Raw genomic sequence first — 21,746 nt, 5'->3', positions numbered from 1 at the left:
AATGTGGAATATCCATACAATGGGATATGATTCAGCTTTAAAAGAAAGGAAATTCTGGGACGCCTGCGTGGCTCGGTCAGTTAAGCATCCGACTCCTGATTTCGGCTCAGGTCGTGATCTCACGGTTCATGAGATCGAGCCCCACCTCGGGCTCTGTGCTGACAAAACGAAGCCTGCTTGGGATTCTCTTCCTCCCTCTGCCTCTGCCCCTCCCCCACTCGTACTTTTTGTTTTCTCTCTCCCTCTCAAAAATAAAGAAATAAACTTTAAAAAATCCTTTAAACAAAAAAAGGAAGGAAATTCTTGCACCTGCTACCATGGATTAAACCCTGAAAACATTACGCTTAGTGAAATGAGTCGGTCACAAAAGACAAATACTGTGTGATCCCACTCATGTGGGGTACCTACAGTAGTTAAAGGGACAGAAGTCAGAATGGTGGGGTGCCAGGGGCTGGGGGGAGGGGAAACGAGGAACTGTTTGATGGGTATAGAGTTCCAGATTTGCAAGATGAGAAAGTCCTGGAGATCTGTTTTACAACAATGTGAATATATTTAGCACTACTGAAGTATACGCTTAAAAATAGTCCATTTTAGGGGCGTCTGGGTGGCTCAGTGGGTTAAGTGTCCAACTCTTGATTTTGGGTCAGGTCATGATCTCACGATTTGTGGGTTCGAGCCCCTTCTTGGGCTCTCTGCTCTGATAGCACAGCCTGCTTGAGATTCTTCCTCTCTCTCTCTGCCCCTCCCCTGCTCGCTCTCTCTCTGTTTCTCTCAAAGTAATATTTTTAAAAATGGTCAGTTTTATGGTATGCATATTTTACCACAGTTTAAAATAAATCCAAGTCCTGCAACGGCCTAATAACTTATGAGTTGGGTGATGTGGGTGGGGTGGCCTCTGCTGGGGAGGGTTTGAGGACACCTGAAAGGAGCTGGCATCTGAGGTGACGTTTTGACAAGGCTACGTGGGATGGGGAAGGTCTGACACAAGGACAATCATCCTCAACTGCCCGAGAAACAGTCCCTCAGTCCCTACCTGCCCCCTGCCCCCGCCCCACGGGGCTCAAAGGAGAGAATGGGCTGCTAGGACATCTTGAGGGGGCAAACAGGGGGGGCATGCTGGAGCGAGGAGGGGCAGCACTGAGGTCTGGCACTCCTTCCCTGGGAGAGCCTGTTCCCAGGGCTCTACTGCGAGCACCTACTCCCAGTTCATATTCTGTGAGCACCTACTGGGTGTCAAGCCAGGCAGAACATTACAGGGAGGGGGATAGGGGCCAGAGACAGAAGACCTGTCCCAGCCCCCAACACAGCAAGGCTTAAGGGCACGGCGGGTTCCGGAGAACCCCAGGAACACTCGGGGGCGCCGTGCCCAGCACAGAGAGGCTTAGCGTGAGTCTGGGAACGCGCAGCATGCTCGCTCCTGCTCTGCTGTGTTCCGTCCCGGGCCATCCTGTCAGTCGGAAGAAATCTTATCTTCCCTCAGGTCTAGGACAAGGCCTGCACGATCCTATTCATTAGCAAATTAGCGAATTTCCTGATGGCCTCTGCGTGCCCCACCGCAGGGAGGGGACTCCCTGACCTCACTGCACCTGCTCACACGGCTGGTCCTGGATCCAAGTCTGGGCTCTGCCACCGGTTAGTTCTGTGGCCTTTTTGTGCCTCAGTTTCCTTGTCTGTAAAAGGGGCGTTATTTAATAGTACCTGATTCGTGGGACCGGGAAGCACTTATGGCCATGCCTGGCACATAGTAAGTGCTGTGCAACTCGGAGCTGTTTTTATCTTTGTCATTATTTCACGCTCTCCTGCACGCCTTCTCTTGTTCACACCATTCATCTGATATTCGTCTAAATATTTTATGTTGCCTTTGTTCTGTGCGTTAAGGACGTCCGCTCAGAGCAGGGGCTGAGTTAGATCCTTTCCTCCAGCACGGTCACGGCTAAGTCACATAAGCAGACACGCGGGGCTGAGCTCTCAGGACACCTTCGCCGTCACGATCGTATCTCCCTTTTACATCCTCCTCGGGAGAGGACCCCAGAAACGTGAGCGACTTGCCTAGAGCGGAGCCGGGGTCGGAACCCAGGTCTCCTGACCCCAGACTGCATGCTTTCCCGGCCAGGTACAGTGACAGCTATAGGATCTCGGCTGAAGGACAGACAAATGAAGGTGGCTACTCCCTCACTGTCCTGCACTGTGCCCTCCAGGAGCAGAGGCAGCAGCCGGGAGAGAGGGGCTGACGGGTGGGGACGTGGCCCCCAAGTGGGTGAGCAGGCGACGAGAGAGGCCTCATCACGTCCATTCACTGCCTGCCCTGCTGCTCAGCCAGAGCTTGTGCAAAGGCAAATAGCTCGCCCTGGGGCTTTGGTGACAGGCCTAACGGCATCATATTCTCCCACGAAAGAGGGATCGAGGGCCTGGGCAACATCTGGAAAGCACTCTGAAGGGACTCCCTGTCACCGAGGGCTGTGGAGCCTAGGGTTGCCCTGACATGCCCCCGCCATCCCCGGGACACTGGGCACCCCCGCCTCGTTGTGGTGTTTGCTGGGAACAAAGACATCTTGGCAACCCGGCAGGCATCCTGCACGGGACAAATGGGGCTGGGCATCTGTATTTTTAACACATTTCCCACTTGGAAGCTGCCTGATTGGAGGAGTTCCAGTCACTTGTTGGGGTGGGGCTAGGGCCGCTCAGTCACCTGGCCAAAAAGTCACTGTCCCAGCTTCAGGAGTCGGCACCCGAATCTGGGACGTGCCCCCTCCTGTCACGTACCAACTGGGTTAACTTCGGGCAGGTCTCTCCCTTCTGGGCCTCAGTATACACATCTGTAAAAGGGCAGTTTGGGATTAAGACCCTCCAAGGCTCCTTCCCCCTGGGACATTCTCACAGACGAACACCCCACCCCTCGCCAAGGAGACGGAGGGACCCCAAGTGAGAGGCAGCCAGCCACGCAACCCAAGGCCCCGGCTCCAGCTGGATGTGTATCCCAGTTGGCAAGAGGGACAGAAAACCAGGGGCGACAAGTGTCAGACAGCAGAAACCACTAGGAGTAAATTAAAGAATGATGTGAAAAGGGGGCGCCTGGGTGGCTCAGTCAGTTAAGCGTCTGACTCCGGCTCAGGTCGCTATCTCACAGTGCGTGAGTACGAGCCCCACATCGGGCTCTGTGCCATCAGTGTGGACCCCGCTTCGAATCTTCTGTTCCTCCCTCTCTCTGCCTCTCCCCCACTCATGTGCTGTCTCTCAAAAATAAATAAACATTTAGGGGAAAATGATGTAAAATTTTTTTGAAAAAAATTAAAACATGATGTGATAGAAAGCCAGGAATATCCTGGGTACTCGTGGGACCCAGCAGAAGTATAAATGGAGGTCGCAGCCCATTCCCCTTCTCTCCTACCAGGTCTCCACCCTGCATCCTGAGGGGCCTCATGGGCAGTGTGGACACACAGCAGTTCGGTCCGCTTCCCCTGCCGACCACGCCACACACACCACCCAGCCAACCCTTGGGCCAACCCTTGAGGTTGCGCATACAGGCGACACGGTGACCAGGGGACCAGACCCCTCAGGGACCAGACCAGGGGAAGAGGTCCCCATGCCTGCAAGCAGGCTCAGGATGTTTGGACGGGGAGTGCCGGCGTTCTCAGGGCCCCGAGTGGCGTCTGCATGGGAGGATTTGTTCTCCAGGAAGGCACGTCACCTTGGCCCATGGACTTCACACCTCATGAGCAGGATGGCAGCCGGAGCGGGCCCTCCGCATCAGGCTGTAAGGCTGGTCCTATAGGTAGCCACGGGGCAGGGTTGCCGATTGGGTTGAGGTGATGAGGGAAGGCCCGGAGAAGGGAGGCTCTGAGCCGAGACCCGATTAAGAAGCGGGCAGCCTGCCAGCTCTGGGAAAAAAAAACATTCTGGGCAGTGGGAGGTGCTCCTCCCGCCCTCCCGGCCCACGGCCCGTCCTCCGGGCCCACCCTCGGCCCCCGCCAGGCGGGGAGGGGCCCCGAGAGGCCACCTGGAAGCAATCTTCCCCAGCCCGCTCCCTGAAAGTGAAAGCCACTGCCTTGATAGTCTCCAAACTGCCTTTCTTTCTCCCTTCCCTCCAGGGAGGGAGGCTGCAGGAGCCCGGGAGGGGAACGAGGGAGGAGATTAGCCGGAAGCACCCGGCCGGCCCCTGGTTCTCTGGCGTTGGATGAGCAGCCCTCGAAGCCTGTGCGGTTGGCACTGTCCCTCCCTCCCGCTTTTCTCTACCCCGAAGCACAGAATCTTGAGACCCAGGCAAGGGTTCTGCCCCTCCAGCCTGGAGCCCTTTCTGACCTTTGAGCGGTCACTTTCTGTCTCTGAGCTTCTGTCCTTCTGCTCCTGAAGAGGAGAGATTAGAGAGATCCGACTTCGAACTTCCTAACCACATGGCAAGCTTTCATCCTGTTCCTGTCTCCTCCCAGCACGTTTCAGGGGCTTCTTTGGTGAACACCCAAATAATATTCAACCGGAACTCATGTGGCCCCGCATTCTCTCGCCTTCAAAAACGTGTCTTCAAATGCTTCCGCATTCTTCCCTTCGAGAGGTGGGGACTGCAGCCCCTCCCCTGGATTCTGGGCCGAGCTTAGTGACTGATAGACCACCAGACTATGGCGGAGGTGGCACTAGGTGACCAAGGGTGGGTCAGAGGGGGCCACGCTGCTACTCTCAGGTTCACCAAACACTTGTGCCGAAGCCCTGGGTCCCGTGCCAGGCGCCCTGCCACAGTGAGGTTGCCGTGAACGTGCAGAGAGCACTCGGCGAGGCCAGAGATTTCTAGAAGAAACAGACGTCTGGCCAGCTCCCACCTAACTGCTCCAGCCCCTTACCGCTTCAGCTCCAGGCACCATCTGTCCGCAACTAGGCGAGGCCCCAAACCAGAACCGCCCTGCAAAGCCCTTCCTGGGCTCCAGACCCACAGAAACTGTGAAAGATACTGAACGGAGTGTGTTTGTTTCTGGCCGCGGAGTTTCAGGCAGGTTTGTTTTGCGGCAACGGTAACGGAAACAGCCATGGTCCCCTGCACTGCCTGGGCTGGACATCCTCTCTTTGTCCCCCCAGATCCCTGTCCACCCTCCTCCTGTCTTTCTGGCTCCAAGAGGCCACCTCCCCTCCCCCTGTCTTCTGTGTGAACAGCATCACTGGGCTCCCCAGGCTTCTGGCTTCCGGGGGACACTGCATGGGGAGCAGGTTGAGCGAGGCATGTGTTTCCTGACTTCCTCCTTGCCAGGTCCCAGCGGTCACAGAGCCACTCTACCAAAAGGCGACAGCTCCTGTCAGGCTCCCCTCACTGGACGGCTTGCTTTCTGGGTTCCAGTAACCGCCCCCTCCCTTAGCTCTGCAGGCCTGGGGGATGGCGCCCTCCTCTTCCCCATCCCTGTACCGTTCCCTTAACACTGGCCGGGCCTTTATAAGGAGCCCTTCGTTAAGCTCCCCTCTATTAACCTGCCCAAGTATGTCCTCTGATTCCCACCAGGGCCTCACCCGATGGCTGATGCCAGCCGTAATCGTAGCTCTTCTCCATCACCCACCCCACCCCACTGTTCGACACCGTCCTGATTGGAGGCCGCATATCCGTGTCTGCACATTCATTTCTTCGACAAACATTTCTTCACCACCTGCCAGGTAATCAAGGGGTCAAGGATACGGCAGTAAACAGGGCAGGCTATATGCTAATGTGGGGGGGGGTGGTAGGGGCAGGGGGCACGGGTGGTAAACAAGTGAATAAATGTGAGATAATTTCGACAGTGATGAGGGTGTGAAGAAGATAAAGCCAGGTAACGGATGGGGAAAGACACACAGCCTCAGACTCCCTGCACCGGAGACCCATATCCGGGGTGTGGTTCATGCGGAATATCTTCCAGCACTGGAAGAGCTAGGCTCGCAAACTGTATGGCATGATTTTTGGCTACGCGACAGCCTTCCACAACCACCTGCGAATTGCTCAGTTGAAAGAACAAAGGAGGAAACAACGCTCACTGTCGTGATCTTCCTGACAGGTTTTCAGAGGTTAAAACCAAGCTGGCGTAACAGGGCCTGTGGCTGGATGGAGCTCCAATATGGATGAAACCAAAATGGCGGAAGTCATCTTGAACACTTCTCCAGAATCCACATCTGACGCCCTCCTGCACCCCTTGCACATCGGCTCTGACTTGGGCTCTGCTTGTCTTGGGAAGATGATGGTGAAGGCCAGAGAGGGGCTCTAGGGAAGTGGCCAAATCTCTGTCGGCAAAGAACAGAGGCGCCAGGCAAGGCCTCTGAGGCCAGAGCTCCCTTCTCCCCTCAGAAGCAGAGGGGCAGTTCCCATGACACCCGCCCTGGCCTGCACCCCAGCTGGGCACACACAATATAGCCACTTGTTTGAGACCCCGCCGAGGCCATAGGCCTTGCGTGCCCTGAGATGGGCTGGAATGAGCGAAAGATCTGGGCCACTCTCCCCGGCTCTGGGGAGCTTGTTTCCAGCATCCCTGGCCGTGGTTCCTCTACCCACCGACAGTTTCTTGGTCCTATCAGAACTGTTCCAATGCTTCTTCCCACCTGGAATTCTCACCTGCTTCTCTCTGGTGCTTCAAATCCTAGGACGCTATGGTCAGTAAGGATGCCAAGGCACTCACCACTCTCACTTTACGGATGAGGAAGATGAGGCCCAGGGAGGAGATTGTGTTGGCCAACCTCACCGAGTTGGTATAAGAACCCTAGTAGAACGCAGGCCACTGTCCTCCTCTTTCCGTGATCCTTACCCTCATTTCATGAGGCCGGCCCAAGCCCACCTCCAGGATGTCTGCCCTGACACCCACTCCTCTGCCCTCTCCCCATTCTCCCGAGAGCCTTGGCTGTGCTCCGCTCCGTCTGGCCATCTTATTCTCTTGTGCGTGAGTTCAACCCCCAGTGAGAGTGGGACTCCTATTTTCTTTCTCATCTCCGTCAAATTCCCGGCAGAGGCCCGGGTATACACCAGCTCTTGGGTAAATACTTCTGGTTTGGTTAATTCATTAATGGGCAGCGTCTTTGGTTTTCCCCAACTGAACTGTCTCCCCCGACCCGGGAGAAAGGAGAGGATTTTCAATTGTGGAAGTGAAGCAAACACAGAAAAATCTCTGATGTTCCACACTGTGTCCAGCTCATTTCGGTTCCCAGCATTCTGAGTGAGTGAGTGGGTAGGTGGGCGGCACAATGTCCTCTGTGGTCGGAGGGCTGCTCCAGGGGTCTAAGCTCTTGAAGAAGTGCCTCTGTGGGGAGCCCCGGGGGGTTGGCTCCAGGGCTGGACTTGGGTAGAGCCCGAGGCCTGAGAGAACCCGGTGCCCATGGCTATAGGATAGGAGGCAGCCATATCTAACCCTCCTCCTTTGTCTGGGAGCATGACCCTAGCCCCAGCCTCTCTCTTTCCTAGATGCTGCCACTGACCAGAAGAGAAAGGTGACAAGGGACCACGATTCTAGTCCACAAAGAGCTGCCTGAGCCTTCCTGTTTTTCACAGGGCTTTTCTCCTGGGATTTTCAGAGTTTTCTCATTTTTTAGCTTCTTTCTTCGGTTTCTTTCTGGTTGGTTTACAAATGGTAAATACGGTGATGTCAGTCCAGCTTGTCCCAGAAGAGCCCCCTCCTCGGTCTTGGCTCCCTTGCCCACTCCCCTGGGTGACCCATTGGCCAGCTGGCCGCTGCCCGGGGAGGGTGGGGGGCGGGGAGGGAGACAAAGGCCCCCTCTTTAGATCAGGCCATGACCTGTGCTCACTGGAGCTTTCACGCATCTCTGCCATTCCTGCCTTTATCAGATTAGCTTTAATTAGACAAATGAAAATCACATGGGGCAGAGGGACAGGAAGCCCTGTGCTCTCGGGAGCGCCTTTCAGCCAAAGGATGGGGGCTGGGCAGCCACTGGGGAAGGAGATGGACATTCGGCGGGAGGCACCCATCTGTGCGCACGAGAGCCCATAAGCGCCTTCCCCAAGCAGGATCCAGGCAGCTACCTGAAAAAGCACAAAGTTCCATCACTAACTTGGAGAAGCTGGAGCATTTTGTGAGTCACAGACGAGACCCCTTTGGAAATCTGCCGAAGGCTCTCAGAGCTGCCGTCGGATAGATACATAATGGGAGCCACGCGTATGAGCCACATCTATAATTTACAATTTTTAAGTGGCCACATTAAAAAAAATTTTTTAAGTTATTTTAATAATCATTTTAAATATTTTTAATGTTTATTTATTTAGGAGAGAAAGAGTGTGCGTTGGGGAGGGACAGTGAGAGAGAGGGAGAGAGAGAATCCCAAGCAGGCACCATGCTGTCAGCACGGAACGCAGCATGGGGTTCAAACTCACAAACCGCGACATCATGACCCGAGCTGAAATCAAGAGCCAGACGCTTAACCGACTGAGCCACCCAGGCGCCCCTGGTTCCTCTTTAAATGGAGAGACTCCGCCTCAGGCTAAGAGAAAGCACCAGTTTGCCGAAGATTTTTTTTTTTTAACTTTTTGTTTTAAAATTAGAGATTCACAGGAGGTCGCAAAGCTAGTCGAGAGAGGTCTCACGTACTCGTCACCCGGTGCATACGTCCTACCTAACTGAAGTACAGAATCAGACCCAGGAGATGGACATTGGTTTTGTGGACAATGTGTGTGTATGGTTTCACGCCATTGTATCAGGTCCTGGTAGATTCTGGTAACTACCACCACAATCTAGATCTGCCTAGGTTTTAACGACATGGCTTTGTTTCCTTTGTGTTACTTTTTACTGCTGTAGTCTCTCTATGCAATTGATACTATTTTTCCACTTACAGTAATGACATAACATTTCCTTTTTAATTAAATTTCCTTCGGTAAAAAAAAAAAAAAAAAAGAAAAGAAAAAAGAAAAAGAGGGGCACCCGGGTGGCTCAGGTAAGCCTCCAACTCCTGATTTCGGCTCAGGTCACGATCTCACGGTTTGTGAGTTCGAGCCCCGCATCGGGCTCCGCGCTGACAATGTGGAGCCTGCTTGGGATTCTCTGTCTCCCTCTCTCTGCCTCTCTTTCTCTCTCAAAAATAAATCAATAAACATTAAAGAAAGAAAAGGAAAAGAAATGGATTTGAGGAAGTGTATCAAGCAAACAAGGACACGGATTGTGCTCAGGAGTGACAAAGTGGCAGAGTGTCACCTAAATAACAACTTATATGGAATGTTTACAACGTCCCAGGTACTGTTCTAAATGTTTTATATGTATCATGCCATTTAATCTACCCAACAGGCCTTTGAGGTCAGCTCTGCTATTATTATCCCATTTTACAGATGGGGAAAGTTAAGACACATTTTAAAAGTTCAGAAGCATTGATCTAGACGTTTTTACCCAAATACAGCATCACTCATGGTTTAAAAACATGTAGATATACTGCACATAACTTTTAAAACCCAAATGAGACTAAACAAAACAAACGAGAACCCAATAAGCAATGTTACTGCTTAGGGGGGCCTCAAGATCACGGTTAAGTCAAGGCATCCAGGCGAGGCCCTTACAGAACTGTATTGCTGGACCTCCCAAGCTCTGCTTTGGCTGAGGGAGGGACCGTCGTGCTCTGGCTGTCCTGGTTCAGAGGGCACGAGCTCCCATCCTTGGGAAGAATGGGCAGATGTAAAGAAGAGAAAGCTCTTTGGCCTGGAGCTCTGGGTCCAAGGTCTCTCCAGGGTCTACTCTCAGTCCCCTAATAGCTCAAGAAGCTAAAGGATTACAAGGTAATCCTGGTTCATCGGCTACACCCTGCTTGAATCGTAAGGTATTTGAGCTGGAAGGGACTGCAGACTCTCCTCTCCTTTGATGGAGGGCAGCAGAGTGGCCAAGGTCATTGTACAGGTGAGGGTGGAGGCAGACGCTACCTACCCACATGGAAGCAAAGGGTGGCCTCCCCTGTCCACGGTCGAGGCCGGATTTCAGCAAGGGTTTGTTGAGCGAGGAAATGGACAATCTAGGTGTCTGACCAAGCTCTCACTTCCCCGCCATTACCCTCTGCCTCTTCCTAAAGCAGAGGATGTACAATGTTAGCTGCATCAAGGGCTAATAACCACACAGTCCTGGGGCCACCTTTGGAGATTCTGAATCAAGAGGTTAGAGAGGAGCCTGGGAATTTGAATTGGAGACAATGTTTCCCCTCTTCCCAGCTCACTCGTTTCTGGGTAGATACAAAGGTGATGCCCACGCTGGTGTTTTGACGGGTGATTTTCCTCTGTATCTCCCTCCCCTGCCCTGGCTGCACAGCACCCCCTGGCTGAGAGTCCTGGCGTTGTTCAGAAACATGTGGACTCTGCCCCTCCTTTGGGACCCTTTACCCAGCTAGAGGGTTGCACAGACGGGCGGGCCTGGCTCCCCTTCGCCTCTCGCCCCCAGGGCCCACCAGGCTTAGTCTGGGAGAGCTGATGAACGTCCATTACCACAGCAGGCCCCATAAAAAGGGTTATGGGGTGTTGCTGAGTTTACAAGCCTGTTCTTGTAAAGCTGCCAGACTTGGGGTGGCCATAGCCCTTATGGAAGAAGGACGAGAAGAAATTTTCCCTCCGTCTAGTGCCACACACCCAGTCACTTTCATGGGAACCGCGGTGGCCTCATTGCAAGAACAGCAGGCCGTGAATCAGAAGACGCTGATCAAGGGGAGGGACTGCAGCTCACAGCTGACCCACTGGACCTTTCTGGGCCTCCACTTACCCATCTGTGAAGTGGGACTTTCCCCCACCTCCCAGAGGTGGTTGTGAGGATGATGCAGCTAAGCCTGTTGCGTTACAGAGCTGTCAAAGGGTCCCCATCAGAGAATCTGAGCGGCGAGGGCGTCTCTCTGGGGCCAAGTTGGGGAAGAGAGGTGTGCTGATCCCCTCTGTTCCCATCACTGCTCCGGCCCCTGTGGATGAAGAGTGTGGGCTCAGAGGCAGGGGCCAGAGTGGCTGCTGTAGAGGAGGGAGGTCCAGGGACAGTCCCGGAGATCCCCAGCCTCTGTGGCACCGGGCAGGCTGGCTTCCTGGCTGCCCTCACCCGTTCCCAGGCCTGGTTTGTGTCTGGTGAGAAGCGCCAGGCTGGTGCGGGCTGCTGGCCCTGCTCTGGGCCGGGCTGGGGTCCCAGGAGTGCCCTGTCGATGCTTGATCTTCGACACGCTTTCCCCTGTTGGCCTCCAGACCTGGATGGTCTGTGTCAAGGCCTTTCAACATGATCAAACACAGCATCCAGCACTGGGGACAGCTTGGCAAGTGTGAGGTGCTGGCGTTTCACATGAGCACTTAAGCCGCCAATAACCAGGCGGCCCCAGAGCAGGGGAACCCAGCCGCCGCTCCCCGAGAGCTCCATTAACATTTCCGACCCATGCACGCAGACGGGGGTTTGAATCTTGTTGGCAAAAGACCAGAGAGGCAGGCGGCTAGTGGTGCCAGCGAAGGGGTGGCGACAGGGGCCAGAGCCTCGAAAAGGCTACCGTCAGGGCCATGGTGACTGCGGCCTAGGTCACCGGGGCCCTAAGACGAATGGTAGCAATAAAGAGCCAACACGGTGCTGAGTGAGCGCTCTGCCCCGTTCTCTACAACAGACCACAACTGTGCGGACCCTTCCACGGATGAGGCTCAGGCTGACCGACCTGCCCAACGGCACAGAGCTGGCAAGTGGGGAAGCCAGGACTCAAACCTGGCATTGAGGTATTTTAGGAACCAGCCCCCAATGAGGGAGCAGATCCCGGGTGACGAGCAGACCAAAGGAGAAAACCAGAATGCCTTCCGTGTGTTTTTGCCCCCAGGCCAACTTCCGTTCCTGGCATGTGTGGGCCATTCTGCCCATCCCCAAGCTTCTCTCCGTCCCTCCACCTCCACCCGGGACGTCCATGGGCACATCTGGGCAAGATCAGTTGTGCACCAACTTACACACACACACACACACACACACACACACACACACCAAAACTGTTTTTAGTAAATATAAACTAAAATAATTGCTTTCAAAACAGGCTTTGGCTCGAAACATATGCTTCGCATGCCCTTGGGCAAATGGCTTCACTGCTCTGAGTGCCTTGGCTTGTCCCTCTGCAAAAACGGGTTAACGGTGGCTCCTACCACATGGGCTCACATTGTGGAAGCCCTGAGCCTGGCACTTAGGCAGCAGGCCATAAATGTGTGAGCTTTCATTGTAGTCCTAGGCAGGCAAGGTGCAGTGTGGGCAGAACGGGGTACCAGAAACATCTTGGAGCCCAGCGATGATAAAGCCACGGGGTTTCCCAGTGAGAAAGCCACAGAACCTTGCCTCTGTGAGAACTACCCATCGCTCGGTGGCCAGGATAATGGGGGACTCTGGTCAGATACCCTGCTGGGGGAGCAGAGGTTTGCCAGAGGAGGCTGGGGTCAGGCAGGGTCCCACCTTAGGAGGAGCCTGAGTGAGGAGCACGGTGCCCAGGCCGAAGTATCACGGGCTAGAGCCCCACTTACGGCAACGCTGGCATCGTCTCTCCTCCCTCACCTCAAGTGGTGTCAGGGGCCTCACTTGTCCCCAGGCCCTGCAAGCTGAGGGGGCCGAAGCCCCTAGAAGGCCTCATGCTGCTCACGGTCATCCAGAGGCTGCAGAGGAGGTGGCGATGGGCCTAGCCCAGGTCCCCTGTGCTCGGCGGTGTGCTGGACCCACACCAACTCATACAAACCTGTTCCAACTCGTGAACCTCCCCGACATGTTTTCAGGAATTTCACCCTTAAAAATTCAATGATATGGACACACAGTTAAATACATTATATTAAAACAAAGGTAACAAATAATCAAAACTCATCGCTTCCTGGGGACTCGGTTGAGCGTCCAACTTCTGCTCAGGTGGTGATCTCATGGTTCGAGGGCTGGAGCCTGGCATTGGGCTTTGCACTGACAGCACAGAGCCTGCTTCAGGTTCTCTGTCTCCCTCTGTCTCTGCCCCTCCCCTGCTGGCGCTCTCCAGTACATATATTTACTATCATGAATGCCACGAGATCACTTGTATCTATGGCATGTGCAGGAAGTACCCCACTATGGTGCACCGACGCAGACCTCTTCCCAGCTCTGCCTTCTGGGATATTGCCTTGGGAGCCTGAAATTGGCCTCGGGAAGTTTTCCATTTGGGCGATCAGCAAAGCCTCCAGGCCAGGGCTGACCCTCTCCGGAGCAGGTTGTTAAACATTTAGAAGCACATCAACACCCGCGGGCCGCTGGGGCGCTGCGATGGGTACTCGGGGCCAGAGCCCAACCCCCCTAACGGAGGGAGGCGAGGCCGCTCTTCTCTACTGGGATTTACACCCACCCCCAGACCTCCAGGACTTACTTTAGAACAAGTGAGGAGGCTCCGGAATTGATTGGACCCATTGTTCCCCATCCCGCCGGTGGACTCCGCCCCCCATTGTCCACGGCCCCTCCCAGCGGCTCAGAGGCTCATCCAAGACCGGAGCTGGGAGGGGCCTCGCGGTCGGAGCCTTGGACCGCAGCCCCGCGCCTATTGTGAGCTCCCCATCTGAGGATCTCGGGGTTTCCTTGTCCCTGGGCCTCAGAACCCACTGGGGAGCGGCCTGTTTATGGCAAATGATGCCTGTTTGCTTTGATTTCTAGTTCAGACCCTGGGGCCACTACTGTGTCCCCATAAATTAAAGGCTGCGTATATTTGAGGGAATTAAGCAAGACTGAAGAAGGCCTGGGAACGCCGGGGCCTTCGGAGAGGGCAGGCATGGCGTGTATCATGTCCACATCAAGGCCGGTGTCTCTGGACTTGGGGACCGGGGTGACACCGTGTCTGTTCTAGACCCACATACTGGGTAGGAAGAGAAACAACAAGGCTCCATGACCTCTTGTTCTTCCCTTCCCTTTTCCAGTCTTTGCTCAAACTTTGCTCCCTTCCAGGAGGTGCCCCCCCCCCTCCCGCCCTCATCACACACCCCAAACTGAGGGAGGGTCTCAATCTTTCTTTCAGGGTCCCGCCCAGGATAAGCATAAGAATGTCTAGGATGCGCCTAGTCTCACTCTTCCATGCTTAATTTTTTTTTTTTTTAATTTTTAATGTTTATTTTTGAGAGACCGAGCGTGAGCAGGGAAGCCGCAACGACAGAGGACCTAAAACGGGCTGTAAGCGGACAGGCTGACAGCAGTGAGCCCCATGCGGGGCTCCAACTCACGAACCCACGAGATCATGGCCTGCACCGAGGCTGAGCCTCAACCGACTGAGCCACCCAGGCGCCCTGATATTTTTTCTTCTTTTCATTGTGTTAAAATGCATGCAACATAAAATTTACCACCTAACCGTTTATTACTGTGCAGTTCAGTGGCATTAACTACTTTCACGGTGCTGTGTGGTTATGCCCACCATCCGTCCCCCTAACGCGTTCCATCTCGTCAGTCTGAAACTCTATTTACCCAAACTCCCCGTTCTCCCTTCTTCCCAGTGCCTGACAACCATCATTCCACTCTCGGGCTTTTTGATTCTGACCCCTCTAAGCACCGTGTGTAGGTGGAATCATACAATATTTTTGAGACTGGTTTATTTCGCCGAACATATTGTCCTCCAGGATCATCCGTGTTGTAGCATATTGCAGAATTTCCTGCCTTTTTGAGCCTGAATAATATTCCATTGTACGTGTGCACGTTCATTAGTAATCCATTCATCAGTCGGTACACACTTGGGTTGCCTCCATGTTTTAGCTGTTGTGAATAATGCTGCTATGAACATGGGTGGGCAAATACTTCTTTGAGACCCTTCTTTTGGTTCTTTCGGGTATATACTCAAAAGTAGAATTGCTGGCTCGTGTGGTAATTCTATTTTTAATTTTTTGAGGAACCTGCAGACTGTTTTCCACGGCAGCCATACCATTTAACATTCCCACCAACAAGGCACGAGTGTTCCGATTTCTCCACATCTTCGCCAGCACTTGTGTTCTGTTTTGGGGCTTTTCTGTTTTCTGTTTTTGTTTTTGTTTGTGATAGTGGCCATTGTAATGGGTGTGAGGTGGTTTTGATTTGCATTTCCCTGATGATGAGTGACACTGAGCATCTTTTCATGTGTTTATTGGCCATTGGTATATCCTCTTTGAAAAACTGTCTCTTCAAGTCCTTTGCCCATTTTTGAATTTTTATTCCTTTGCTGCGTTTAGGAGTTTCCTCTATATTCTGGATATGAAGCCTTTATCAGATGGATGATTTGCAAATGTTTTCTCCCGAGGTAGGGCTGCTACTCCCTGGGACTCCGAGAGGGCCGTCCGAATGTCTAGAGGGGGTCTTCCGGCAGTTTGCTGTCCTTGAGTGATAGAAGTTCCTTTCCAGCTCAAGGGACCTTTGACAAAGACTAACATCATTGTGTAAGATTTGGTGGCCGCAGCTCAGAATTCCCTTGCCACTTTCACTCTATCCCTTCCTCACAACCTCTATCACTTATTTTCTTGGATTATGGAGATTTGTGGGCAAGACTTGACATCCTGGTTGCTCTTGTGCTCCCTGGAGGCGGCATCCCTGACATACTGTCTGTACCTTGCATGAGCCCAGCGCAGGGCCCAGCACACGTAGGAACTCCAAAAAGTTAGTGTGCAAAAGAAATGAGCACCGTCCTCCTGTGTCCAAAAGTGGCCTGGGCTGCCTCCATCAGATGGAGGCAACTTCTCCCCAGTGACCTGGTAAGGTTAGAAGATCTCAGGGCTGGCTGTGAACTTGAAGAGTACGGGTGTACAACCTTTCAGGCTCCAGTTGAAAGGGTAGCACAGAGGCCTTCTTCAAAAGAAAACTGCCCACGTCCATCCCTGATGCCCGGGCACTCCCGAGAGCTGCAGGTCAAGGGGCTTCAGGTCTTGGGGGCACCCATCAGTGGGGACAATCCATGCAGGGGGACTGACACATACACCCCCCAGCATAGGGGGAAACCAAGGCCCAGAGAAGGGGAGTCACTTGGCTGAAGTTTTAGCCTTCATTTTTTGCCTCTCTGAGGCAAGCACTTTACATTCTTTTTTTTTTTTTTTTTTTTTTTAATATTTATTCACTTTTGAGAGAAAGAGAGAAACAGAGTACGAGCAGGGGAGGGCAGAGACACAGAATCTATTTGAAGCAGGCTCCAGGCTCTGAGCTGTCAGCACAGAGCCCGACACGGGGCTCGAACCCACGGACTGCGAGATCATGACCCGAGCTGAAGCCCAACGCTCAACCAACCGAGCCACGCAGGCGCCCCTACATTCTTGATAGTGTTTATCATGTACACATGGATGTACAACTCTCTCTTGGAGGCCCTGTTGTCAACTCTGTTGGGTATATACCCAAAGGAGAATCATTGGATCATACAGTAATTCCATTTTTTATTTTATGGGTAACCACCGTATGGTTTCCATAGGGCTTATACCACTTGACATTCCCTCCAGCAGTGGCTCATTCTGTCCCTCTGAGGTCAGCTCTGTCATCATTCTCTGTCACAGGTGTGCAGACTGAGACCTACCTGCCCAAGCTTGGAGGCTGGCTGCAGACCTGGTCTCCCGCCCCTCCCGCCATGCTGCCTGCTCCGCACTGGGGATGGCGAGTCCTGCTTCATGGGCTTACCAGCGGAGTTAAGGTAAGAGAGCCTGTGGAGCCCTGTCACACCATGCCAGGCCCAGGGTGATGCCCAATCAAGAGCCCTTTCTCCACAGGGAAGTAGCATCACAGAGTGCTTTTCAGTTTTTATTTTTGTATTTGTTTTATATCAAATATAATTTAATGTCAAACTGGCTTCCATACAACACCCAGGGCTCATCCCAACAGGTGCGGTCCTCCGTGCCCATCACCCACTTTCCCCTCCCCCGCCACTCCCCATCAACCCTCAGTTGGTTCTCAGTATTTCAGAGCCTCTTATGGTCAACACTCAGATCCCAACGATGGCTGAATCCTTTTGCTGTTCCAAAGTTTCGGTGACCCATAGCGTACGTGAAGCAAAGTCTTAAGTGCGCAGCTCAGTGAATATTTGTTTGTATGCATTGGGATATCCATCCTTCAGATCAAGAAATAGAGTATTTCCAGCGCCCCAGAGAGTTCTCTCTGCCCCCTCCCCATTAACGCTCTCACAAAATGCTCTCAGTCATCAGCTGACAAGTATATACATACATCCACCCAGTAGGTGCTGGTTGCTATCGGTGTTGTTGTTATCGTCCTTAGCCCAATTGCCAGGACCTTCTGCCAGCTCAAGGCCACACACCGAAAGGCGGTGCCTAGGGCTGGTTCCGTAAGTCAGTGAGGCACGTAATCCTACGTGGGGGACCTTGAAAGGCTACCATCAGGACCCTCAGCTCTTATTTTGGTACTTGAAGGATTTCCGGTCTTTGGAGTGTTCCCCGGGGAGATACCTGCACCTGGGGACGGACAAACTGTCCACTTTTGTGAGTGAAGCTCTTTCATTCATTCCCATTTTTCAGATTAAGAAACTGAGGCTATCTTGGAGTCCGTGAAGGTACCAGTTGCTGTGGCCCTTGGAGCCTGGTCTGAAACCAAAGTCCCCGAAGGTACCAGCTGCTTGACGGTCCCTGGGAGCTGTTGCCAGTAGGTCTATCTGTCTCATTTGGGTCAGAACAGTGCCCTGTGTGGACAGAGCCCCACCCCTGGCCCCCTCCCGAGATCACCATTCCAGGGAGTGGAGGGAGGCAAGGCCATTCTGCCAGGACACCCTTAGCTCCACACGGCTTGCCCTCTCTGCCACTCCAAAAGGCCTCACCCTCCCTGTTTCCCATCAACGCTTCAGCATGCACGAAATATTAGGAAAATAGGGCTGAGTATTAGGTAATGACTGTCCAATTTATTCTGACAGCAAGAACCAGAGGGAGGAAATTGACATTGGTGATTTTACTTAGGCCCTGACAACCTTAATTAATCTTTACTCCTTTCCCAGAAAGCAAGGGCCTGCTATGGCGGTGTGAGCTCAGGCGGAGTCCTCGAATGTGCTGACCACCCTTGGTGCGGACAAGGCCGCCAACTTGCGGAGCCCAGAAGGACCCAGCGTGGCTCCCAAACAGACCAGGAGCTCCTCCTGGGTCCCTCTAGCCGAGGCCAGCCTCTGTGTCCTCTTTAGCTCCTCCAAGGGAGGCAGAAAAAGCCAGAGAGCCTCTACCCACTTCTCAGAAGGTAAAACTGAGGCCTGGAGAGGGACCTCGTCTTGCCTAAAGCCCACTGTGAACCAGCCCCACAGTCCTCTAGCAACCCAGAGGGCACCACGCCTCAGCAGCAAGGTTGGCCATGTCCTGTCAGTGGCCTTCAGCGGACGCATCGAGGGCAACCCAGGATAATTTGAAACCCTGGGCTTCTGGTGCCATCCCAGAGACCGCTGCATGAGAGTGTGGGAGTGCAGGCCAGTTCTGCCAGGCCATGAAGGCAGAGCTGAGGCTCCCCCGCCAGCATCCCCACCCCGACTGCCCCACTGGGAGCCCCGCACTCCATCCCTCGATCATCCAACAAAAGCTTCACTTTCAGGGTCCCCCAAATGGGGTTACGTGATTCTCTGACTTCTCAAACCAGCCCTGGGCACCACCCTTCAGTGTGTGTCTTTGAGCCGGCAGAAGGTTCTGGACATTGGCCCAAGGATGGTAACAGCAACGACAATAACAGCCAGCCCATATTGAGTGTATCCATGTGCTAAACCCCTTATTACCATGTAAGCCAGACAGTATTTGGGGTCCTTCATCACCTCTGTGAAGAGTGTACCATTATTAACCCTTTCCTCAGAAGTGGCCGCTGAGATTCGGTGAGGGTCGGTCAGTCCGCCAAGGTCCCCCAGCTGGTGTGGCAGAACTGGATCTCAAGGCCACTTCTGTCTGTCTTCCCAAGCTGACCGTCCTCCCACGTGGTCCCAGGGCAGGTGACACAAAGAGGACGGCCCTCCCTGACCTCACCCGAGCCTCTCCAGTCACTTTTTTGCTTCCCAGCTCCCTGCACTTGGGCCTGGACTCTGTCAAGCACTGCAGAGGCTGGGCCCGCAGGGCTCTGCATACCTGTGGGCAATTAGGGAAGTCCCCTAGGGGTGGGTGACTCATTCCCCAGCTACGTGGGGGCGCTTCAGGGAGGCCAAGGGTGGGCCCCTCCTGCCTGTCCTCTCTAGTGGTGTTCTCCAAAGCCCCACGGTTCCCAGGCTTGGCATGGTTCCAGGACAGGAACCATGGAGAGGAGAGAATTGGACATTGCACCGGCCCATGCTACCCACGCTCTTTCCCTGTTGGGTCCCTTTACTGGTCTTATGAGCCCCAGTGTCACCCCATCCCCCATAAAATGGGGACATTTGCGCCGTCCCCATGGGGAATGTCCGGAGGCTCCAACCCCGGGACCGTGCAGTGTGCTATGTGCCCCAGGTACTCACGATAGCTTCGCTAACAAAAGTAGGTCATGTTTCCATCAATAGCCTTAACTAGAGAGGTTTCTGGATGTAACAAGAACAAAAACAAGCAAACAAACAAACAAAAAACCCAGGCTTTGGACGCAAAAGGCGTGGGTTTGCATTGGGCCGTGCCCCTCACGGTCTGGGTGTTCTTAGGCTCCAGACTCAATTTCTTCATCTGTAAAGTGGGCTTAATGATCTCTGCCTTGCCGGATTGTTCTGATCCCATGAAATAATAATATATGCAATCTATTTCAATACAACAACATTCCTTAATGAAACAGTAGCAAGAAAGTCAAGTGGCTTGTCCCGGGTCACACAGCCGGCGAACTGGCTGAGTCAGAATTTGAGCCCAGAGCCCAGGCTGCTCCAGCCTCTGGCGGGGAAGACGCCAGGGTGCCGGAGGTAGAAAGAAGTGAGAGCCCCCCCCCCCCCAAGCCCCCTCCCGTCCCCCCCTCTGCCTTCCCCGCCCGGGGCCGCCCGGGGCCCCAGCATCCAGTGAAGGGCTCCAGCACCAGCCCAGACGCCACATGAAAGGTCCCAAGCTGCTCTGGGAGCCGGCTTCACACTCAGGGCCGCCTTCCCACAGAAACGTGTCAAAAAGTCAGTTTGATCCCCGTCTGCTCTGTGTGTTCCCACAGCCCGTCCCGCCCCCCCCCCTCCCCCCGCCCCTGAGGTCTGCGGCCTCCCAGTGGCTCCAGAGGCGGGGACATCATTCCAGCATTTTCCATGGATTCATTTCCAGCAAACGGAGAGGCCTCACCTCCCCACCTCAGCCGGCTGCCACGGCTGAGGGGCGGCCCGTCACAGGCCTCTCCTCTCCTTACCTTTCAGAGAGGTGACGGTCCAGTTTGGGAGGAGTTACAGCTTCGCTCCTGGTCCCACAGCATCTTCTCCTGGGGCTACGGCCAGCTGACCCCTGGTGGAAGTCCGCTGCCTAAATTCACCCCAGTAGCCGGGACCCAAGGGCGACTCTCCCCCCTGTCCAGTCGGAAGAATTGAGGGAAGAGAGTCTCTGGGAGCCACCGTGGGTATTTTCCACTGGGCAGATTCGCCCCGGAGGGTGTGTTTACTTATGAAGATGCCGAGAACAATGCTTCCCGGTGGGGGAAATTGTTCTGGGCGGACCAGTGAGGCCTCAGGGCTTTCCACAGTGAACACAGCAAGGGTACCCAGAGGGAAAGAGGCAGAAGAAAACAACCCCAGTTGCCACTTCTCGGGCATGTGCTACGCTCACCTCCCTCCTTGCCTGCGTGGTCTTGTTCAGTCACCCTGCACCCATTTTACAGATGAGGAAGCTGAGGTTTGCCGCACCAACACAGGGGCCGTAGCTGCTAAGCTTCCCGGGTTCCATGGAATCCAGTGTGACTGCAGCCCCCTGGGCTTGAACAATACACAGTGGTGTAAGGATCTGAACCCCATGCCCGGCTCAGACTCAGAGAATTTAACCAGTGCCCTCCACTGGCAACAGCCAGCGGGGCCACGGTGATGCATAGGTCAGTTCTCGCATGAGCCAGTAGCTACTTGCCAGTCCTTATTATGTGTTTCCCGCCCTTCCTACCTGTGCTCAGGGCCTGGAGGGAGAGGGACAGCCCGGAGGAAACCAGCTTCACTCAGGAGATGGGGAGGCCCTCCCAGTTCTGAGGGGTGTTGGCCATTAGCAACCTGGCCGGGGTCATTTTCCCCAGAACGTTCCGTTTCTTCCAAGACGGCAAGGCCCTAGCAGCTGAGCACGGAGAGAGGCAGCGGGGCCAGAACCCCTCACGGACTCCTTCTCCAGGGGCCAAATGGGACCCTCCGGGGGAGGAACGTTACTGAGGACCAGATGGGTGTCATCAACCCTTCCAGCCATCGGGAGTTTGTTCGTACCTCCTTTCTGAAGAGACTGGGCCTTGTTTCTTGCTCTAAATCACATAGTAATTAAATGGCAGCGTTGGGACCCGTACTCTGCAACATCTGACTGAAGTTCATGCTCTTTCCAACTCTCCAAGGCCTCCTAAGGGCAGGGCATGACATGGGGCCTCCCACCACCATGGGGGTGCTCGAGGACACCGCCCGTAAGTGTCCCTGCACCCCGTGAGACAGTAAATCCCCAGTTACAAAGTGCATCAACAACTATTTGCAATTCTATTAAAACAACAATATTGGTACCTGTCACGGATTGGGTGCTTCCTATGTGCTAGGCAGTGTTTTAAGCAAGTTATATTGTAAGCTAATCTATTATTATCCCCACGTTAGAGATCAAGTGATTGAGGTTCGGAGAGTTCAAGCGACTTGCCCAAGGTCACACAAGTGGAATTTGAGGAAGGACTAGGCAACGTGAGTGTTTGCTTTTTCGATCAGGGTGGCTGGGGCTCTCTCTGGACCTCACTGTCTCATTCGTTTCCCCAACGTTCATGAGAGTCTACTCTGTGTCCCCCAAGGGGAACAAGAGGCACCTCAGC

At 54.0% G+C, this 21,746-nt stretch overlaps 2 long non-coding RNA genes across 3 annotated transcripts; one reads left to right on the top strand and one right to left on the bottom strand.

Moving 5' to 3' along the window:
* Positions 1-7,814: 7,814 nt before the first annotated feature.
* LOC122200731 lies at positions 7,815-13,356 on the bottom strand. 2 transcript variants are annotated; one of them, XR_006193914.1, is made up of 4 exons: positions 13,273-13,356; positions 12,419-12,674; positions 10,668-10,857; positions 7,815-7,969 (listed from the first exon to the last, which is right to left on the bottom strand). It is a non-coding gene; the product is annotated as an uncharacterized LOC122200731 (long non-coding RNA). The 2 variants fall into 2 exon arrangements; XR_006193913.1 differs by having other exon boundaries at positions 12,450-12,674.
* A 113-nt stretch (positions 13,357-13,469) lies between these two features.
* LOC122200730 lies at positions 13,470-21,433 on the top strand. Its single transcript, XR_006193912.1, has 5 exons — positions 13,470-13,756; positions 16,388-16,521; positions 17,357-17,443; positions 17,827-18,059; positions 20,137-21,433. It is a non-coding gene; the product is annotated as an uncharacterized LOC122200730 (long non-coding RNA).
* The last annotated feature ends 313 nt before the right edge of the window (positions 21,434-21,746 follow it).

Source organism: Panthera leo, chromosome D1 (assembly GCF_018350215.1).
Source record: "Panthera leo isolate Ple1 chromosome D1, P.leo_Ple1_pat1.1, whole genome shotgun sequence".
Lineage (NCBI taxonomy): Eukaryota > Metazoa > Chordata > Mammalia > Carnivora > Felidae > Panthera > Panthera leo.
This window is presented reverse-complemented; position numbering and strand designations above follow the sequence as displayed.